This window comes from Pteropus vampyrus, unplaced genomic scaffold (genome assembly GCF_000151845.1).
Source record: "Pteropus vampyrus isolate Shadow unplaced genomic scaffold, Pvam_2.0 Scaffold114, whole genome shotgun sequence".
NCBI classification, from domain to species: Eukaryota; Metazoa; Chordata; class Mammalia; order Chiroptera; family Pteropodidae; genus Pteropus; species Pteropus vampyrus.
In genome coordinates, this window is record NW_011888895.1 from 334850 (window position 1) to 342639 (window position 7790).

At 40.9% G+C, this 7790-nt stretch overlaps 1 pseudogene; it reads left to right on the top strand.

Annotated features, from left to right (window-relative positions):
- The first annotated feature begins 1020 nt into the window (after positions 1–1020).
- Positions 1021–1139, top strand: LOC111743479 (annotated as a pseudogene).
- The last annotated feature ends 6651 nt before the right edge of the window (positions 1140–7790 follow it).

The following is a 7790-nucleotide window of genomic DNA, read 5'->3' on the forward strand; positions in this document are numbered from 1 at the left end:
TCTAGACGTCCAACCGCCAGCAGCAGAGACCCATCCCGAGCTCCTGATGGCACTACTTCTCTACGAGAGCAGCTAATCTCTTGATGGCAAGTCGTCTGCACTGGCCCCCTCCATCATAAATGACTTACCCTCACGCCATGAGTTCCATCCCGGATATGGGTTTACATTTCCTGCCCGCAAGCCCCAGCCCACACCATTATCTGGTGGTTTACACAATGACTACAGACAAGGACTCCCATACAACATAGATCCAACTGGGGACCCATCGTCCAGCAAAGGAGGTACAGCGTGCACCCATGAACATGGGGTCCGACGATAGAATGACAAACCACACCATCCAGAAGCAGCAGGCCTGATAGAAACTGGAATGGGCCATCGAAGGCACAGCTGGTGCTTCAGCTCAGAGGCAATCTTCCGTGAGACCATGAGACCAGTTAAAGATATAGCAAAGTAGCAACTCTCATACACTGAAAGTAGGATATAAGTCATTTTACCAAGCGATTTGTGGTAATACGCGCACACACGTGATAAAGCTTATTATCCAGCCATTTACTTCTGTTCATGCATCCTAGGAAAATTTTAGCTTAGGTACAGAATGAGACATGTACAAGAAGATTTTTGCAACATCGTTTATAATAATAAAATATTGCAAACAACTTAAAGACCCATTAACAGAATGGATAATAAAGCACAGAATATTCATACAGTGCAATCCCGCAGCAGTTAAAGTGAATGAAGTAGCACTCTATCAGTATGGATAAATCTTAAAAACATAATATTAGAGAAAAAATAAGTTGCTGGATAATATGATAACTTTTGTTTCCAATTCATGAATCTGGAAACCAATGTTATGTATCGCCTGAGGATCCATACCTTTGTAGTAATTATATAAAAGCAGGCATGGGACAACAGCCACCAAATTCAAAATAGCCCTTGACTCTGGGACAGAAGGAGTTGTGCGGGACCCAGGAGGGGTACACGGGAGCCTTTGATTTTGCAATGTTTTAAAAAAATAATCTAGTCTACAGCCATGCCACCTTGAACAAGCCCGATCCCGTCTGATCTCAGAAGTTAAGCAGGGTCGAGCCTGGTCAGTATTTGGATGGGAGACCACCTAGGAAGACCGGGTGCTGTAGCGTAAAAGATAAAAAATAGGATTGTAAGCTGACAAGTTCCTTGCAATCTGTGAGGTCAACCGAGGGTTGCCTCGCCTAAAAAATAAAAAAATAAAAGTATAAAAATAAACATAATCTAAAACACAACAAGATGTTAGGATTTTTCAAAGCTTTGCGGTGGCTATATGCGTGTTTTTCATTACTAGATATTCTATGTCTTTATTTGTTAATAAAGCAATGTTTTACAAACTGCAAGTTACTTTGTAGAAGTGGTTTGTGAAATCGGCTTTATGGCTCATAACAAAACCTTTAAAAAAAGAAAAAAGGAATATAATAGAATATGTCAGAATATTTAGGTAATAAGTTACTTCAGGGCTTACTGTATTGCTATATAAAATATATTACTTCTCAAGGGTCTTAGACAAAAATATTCAAAAGCCATTTATCGAACATCTGAAGTTGTTGTCTGAACACACTAACTAGATTCAACAAAACTCTTCTTATGTCTGACCTTAAGCAATGTTACTGTGTTATTCTTAGTTATAATATACTATATATAATTATATTATACTTCATTTCATAGTCAGTCACATCTATAGCAATACAATCCACAGAAGAAATTGTGGATGTTTAAAAGGCATTTGCATGTTTCTTTAAAATAGTTTAAATTAAACATTATTTTAAAGTCTGAAATTTGCACTTTAACTAAAATTTACGTTAGGTTAGGGATGTAGTGATGAGCAGCCTGGTCTAGGTTTCACTTGTTATTAATGTCACCTCTTATGTAAAAAAATACAACTCCATGGAAAATGATGTCAACTATTAATTGGTTCATTGACTCAGTTATATTATTTGCTTCATTGTTTTGTGCTATAACTATTTCACATTAACAGAAAGATTTTTTAGTGCTGTCCATGTAGTTCTAAATCTTTAGTCTTACCCAACTGGTGAATACCTGGAGATGCAATGGATGAGTTCATCGGGCCCTTGAGTAGAGAAATGAGTTTTCTTGTTCTTCTTTTCTGGCCCCAATGCATTTCGATGAAAAATGTGCTTGCGATGAACTCTTGTTTCCATCAGGTAGAGAGGAGGTCTTTAGTACTTGGAAATAAAGGAGTTGCAACCTGGTAGGATGCATGGCTTCGAGTACACATGCACAAGGCTACAAAAGGAGGGCCGGTCATGAGCGGAGTGTTACCAAGTCCAGCCAAAGTCAACGGGAGCCTTGGTTTAGGAAGTTGTGGTATGAATGGAGAAAAGGGGCGAAGGCACTGATGAAAAGAAATGGACAGTCAGACAAAAAGAACACAGCCAGAGACTCCTGGTCTCAGAGGAGGGGCCCGAAATGTGCCCACAGTGTGAGAGTAACCATAAAATCAGGGTAGTGAGGCTGCATAACCAGGAGCAGATGGTCCCCTTGGGTCCTCCTACAGAGAACAGACGTTGGCCACCTTGAAAATGAATAGGCATGGAGGTGAAACGGACAATCACAACTTCAAATGAAAATTTTTAATATTTCTCCCCAAATGCACACTTCCAGAGAAGATCGCCCTTAATCATAAGAAATACATACAGAATGAAATCAGATGCTCTTGAATACTCGACAAGCATATTCCACCTCCTACTCAATCCTCTAAATAAGAAGGTGTACACAGATACAGTGAGCTTTTTAGAGCTGTTGGAGAGCTCCCAAGATGCTTTATTTTCTGACACACATGCTTTCAATCTATTAGGAAAACATTCTACTTTGAGGCAATGTTTCTTACACTTAATTCTACCAAATAATTTTTAATAAAATAAAAACTGCTAATGACATAGTTAATTTTTTTTTTTAATTTAAAAGAAAGCTATAGATCTGAGACTATTTTATTTTGGATTGCATCACCAGAGATGAATTGAATACAATTCATTCAAGGGAAGGGGGATACACACACCTGGCATGTTTTTGTTCACACATTAGCCACATGCTTCACAAAACCCACTTTCATTAGGGGTGACCGCTTTTGCAGTCACACTTTTAGATCTCTAAAATGTTTCTTCATACTTTTTAATACTGATAATTTTGTGTTATTTCAGAGGGATTCCCTGAAAACATTCCCATCGATATTTTTATTATGAAAATTTCATGCATATATCAAAGTAGACGGCTTAGTACAATGAATCCCAGTCATCTAGATTCACAATTACCAACTCAAGGTCAGCCTGGTTTCATCTGTGCCCTCACCCACTTCCTGCCTTCCAATACTACTTAGCAGCAAATCCCAACATCATATCATTTGGGGCATAAATATTTCAATATGTAACTCGAAAAGACAAGGACTCTTTTTTTAAATAAAACATCCAAAGTTTCATTTTTGTATCTAAAAATTAATAATAATTTCATCGTTTCAAATATAGTCAACATATTATAGTCAGTAATAATTCAAACCCCATCAGTGTTTGAGGAAAACTCTTGTTTTGCACCATAAGGAAAACAATGCGACCTGCTTCCTGTCTCCAGAAGGGAGGGATGTGAATGACAGCAGAGACAGGGATGGGCAAAGGGAAATGTGATCGTGCCTGGATTACTGAGGACCCTGCAGGTCAGAGCTGTATTAAACAACCACAAAAGGATCCTTTTATTCCAGCAATACTGGAGTGTCTCATGGAACTGAAGCTCAGGAAGTCAGCTGGGTCTCAGAAGGGACTGAACTGGGAAGTGGGGTACCCTCTCCACTGCCCAATTCTCTTCTCTCTTACCCAGATTTCGAGGCTAGTCATTCCTCATGATTTTTTTTCTGCTTCTCTTTATAAGAAACCAGCCCATACCGTGATGGGACTATCTTAGTTATAATTGCAAGTTTCCAGGAAAAAGGGCCTCTGATTGGACCACGTTGAGCTAGGTGTCCACTCTTGGTCCAATCAACAGCATCTGAGGGGTTGAGTCCCCTGTAACAAACATAGCTGCCAGTAGCTTCCCCAAGTGGTCTGGTACGTGGGCAAAATCTCCCAGAGAAAGCCAAGGGCCACTGCTCATGGGCTGGCTTGTTGCCAGGGAGGACTGACAGCAGAGGCATCTCTAGAGTTAAGGTACAGACAGTGGGCCACCATGCTGGGTCTTGCAGGCTGGAGGACATTTCCACCTCCCCGTGTGACAAAGGAAAGGGTTCTGTAACGGGCAGGGTTGTCATATTCAACGAACTCTGTTCTTCCCTCCCCAACCCCCTCCCCAAGCAAGGGTTTAGAACTAAGAATCCCCGAGGTTCCTCTTCAGTGATCCCAAAGTGAGAACCACCCTCCGGGCCAGTGAGCAAAGGTTCAGTCGGCCTCAGTTCTGTCTTGTCCCTTGGCTGGTGGAGGTGTGTGCAAGAGATAAACTCTTTAAAACTATTTGTCTCCAGTCTATCACAGGTAGACATCTCCACCTGGAAGCAGGGCTAAGAGGCAGGTAAGGATGAGGGCCTAGTGAGATGTGGATAGGAGACAAAGTTAGATGTCTAAAAAGAATTTAAATTCAGCTGGCGTGCCTAAACAGCAAGGCCTGACTGAACAGGTATTTTCATCTACATCATCTTCATCAGCGTTCATTCATTCATTCCTTCCTTCCTCCTTCCCTTCCTGCCATCCTTCTTTCCTTCCTTCTCGACCTTCCTGCCTCCCTTCCTTTCTTCCCTTCTTCCTGCCTTTTTCCCTCTCTCTCTCCTCAGTCTCCCCTCTCTTTCCCTCACCTCAGTGACTCCTTAAAGATTTGAGCTCTGGCCCTTGTTCCCAGACATTCAATTCCGCAGCCTTGAGGCCCGGCCTGAGAATCTGCCTTTACAAGTCAAGAGAATTTTGATGCACGCCCAAGTTTGAGAACCTCTTGCTGTCAACAGAAACAGTAGTCAAGCCGACCCCAGAATGTTCCATTCATTCTTTTGCCTTTGAACGAGATGAATTTTCCTAATATAATTTCCCCACATTTCTGTGGTGATGGAGATGTGTGTAGCCAACATACCACAGTTGTTACCGAAGGCATTTAAGTCTACACCCTAAATATCCTTCCTCCTGCCCCAGGAGCTGCCCTCAACAGCTGCTTGGTTCGAGAAAAGCTCACGAAGGTCTCCTGGGCTCCCCAGTCATACCACCGTCTCTAAGTTAGGGAAGCAGTACGTTTCCCTCAATTTAATGTACTAATGTTCTTGAACTTGGTATTGGTACCGTGAATTGACTAATATAACAAATATGTTTAAAAATTGTAAATTCTAATTTTTGAAACATTATCAGTCCTAGTTTGATATAACAGTATCTAGATTTGTACATCAAAGTGCCCTGCTTGGGAGAGAGTCCCCATATTAGAAAAGTGTAATGGTCACCACGCATAGGACAGGTGAGGCGATCTGCCTGTGCAAAGCAGTCGTGGGCTAGTCTGGAAAGAACCATTTCTTTTCTTTCTTTTTTTTTTTTTTAAAAAAAACTAACTCTATTGACGTATAGCTTACATACCATAAACTCACCCGTTGCAACGGTACAATGACTTTTAGTGAATTTATGTATTTATATAAACGTTGTAAACGGAGTCAGTTTCCTGACACCTCCATCTACCCAAAAGGGTTTGCAGTCACTCCATCTACCCAAAAGGGTTTGCAGTCACTCCCTGCTCCCATTTGCAGCCCCAGGCAACCATGATCTCCTTTGTCCCTATCGTTTTTGCCTTTTTCTAGAAATTTCCTGTAAATAGAATCGGACACCAGGCACTCTTTGTATCTGGCTACTTACACTAGTAAAATGTTTCTTACACTAGTAAAACGTTTCTTCCAGGCTGTCGTATAGATCAGCCGAGTGGGATTCCGCTGGGTGGTTCCTTTCCCTGTCTTGGTTCGCTTTAACTCCCTGAAACAAAAGGTGTTCCCATTTGTATGGTTGGAACTTTCTGTGACTAGAAACTCCAAACCTAGACAATTTCTTGTCGTCTCTGTGCTGCCAGTTGAGAGGAAAGCTGCATGTTGTCAGTCATTTCGATTGTCTAAGCTGGGGACAATTTTTTTAATGTCGGTTTAACACTCAGCTCGTGTTCTTAGATTTCAACTAATGATACCTATTTTTCAGCGGAAAGAATCATTGCTTGTCTTTTTTAAAAGATACAATTGTTTACACAAGCTTTTTCTGAAATATTCTAGTGTCATCTATCAGGTAAGAACATGCCCCATCACAATTTTATGTTTTACCGTAAGAAGATCAATGTTAGCAAGTGACCTATCGCGGGCATATGTCTGTGGCGCACACGTTTCGCACTTAATTCTTGGGTTCGCTGCGCCTAATTCTTGGGCTGCAGCATCTAAACCTGGCGAAAACGTGATCTTCTGCGAATGTGCTCCGGGCATCTATTTTGGAGTGAATAGTCTCTGGTTCAAATATCTGTGTGTGTCTATTGCCTTGGAAATACTTCCTCAGCTTCCGAGGCATTCTCCAAACACTTTCTGAATTAGCCAGCGATCCGGGGTATTTGCAGATAGCGGCAGCTCCTCTCCCTACGATCCATTTCCGGCCGCACAGCTGACTGGCCCAAAGAGGAAAGAGCATCTAATGGTTTGGAAAATTTAGTTCAGTGGGCTATGGAGTTCTTTATTTTTAACAGTGTGATTAAACAATATTTCTGACAGCACAGGAAATTGGACACATGTTTATTAAGTGCTTCTTTTGAAAAGGGCACCATGCCAGGGTATAAAGCAATGATTTATATGCTTCGTTCATTAAGAAGACATTTCAGCACTGACTCAGTGATAGATGTGAGACAGAAAGTTGAGTAATTCTTATCTTCAAGGAATGTACAACCTGCCATGGAGACATGGGCTCGTGTTCTTTAGGTGGTTTAGGTTTGCTGACAAACCTGCACACTCTTTCTTTGGTTTGGTTTGGTTTGGCAGAAAAATAGTTTCAGCATTATTTTGGAGATAGAAATCTCTCTCTCTCTCTTTTCTTTTATTTTTTGAGAAAAAATTCAGAGTGATTTTTATAATAAAATCAATGTTCAATCATAGAATAGAGTTCAAGAGAAGATACAAAATTGGAATGTAGAAATTTGTCTAAAGCATCAGAATCAGACACACATACATCTCCCCCCAGAGATAGAAATCTCTTGCTTCACCAAAATATGAGTTTCTTCCCGACTAGAAGGGCACGGGTTGGTTGGATCTAATTGGTTTCTGAGGGTGCAACTAAACACGTCTGCAGCTTATGAGAGCTTTCATTTTAACCTTGATGACGTGAAACTTCTGTGTCCATCCTACAGGGGACACGGAGTGAGAGAGACATGACTCAGGAACCAGAACAACGTAGGTGCTGATTTTGTGCTGATTGGCAGGGTGACCTTCAGCATTTGCTTTGATTTCCCTGGGCCTTGGTTAGTCCACCTGGAAAAGGAAGACCCTTGTGTCTGTAAGTTCTCAAGTTCCTTTCAGCAAGAAAATTCAATGAAAACTTTTTCACTGAGGACACAAGACCCTGGCCAGCCCGTGTCTAATAATTATTGCTAGGTAAACTTCCTAAGGGTTTATGACTTTTCCATTCCTCAGGTGTTATATATCTTTTCTTTCCATGGGTTCGTAATGGAACAAAGTAAGAAATGTGTCATCGATACATATTAATGTTTTAAACATTGATTTTGACTGTGTAATAATGAGAAAATTAACTTTCACATTTTAAATATACATATAA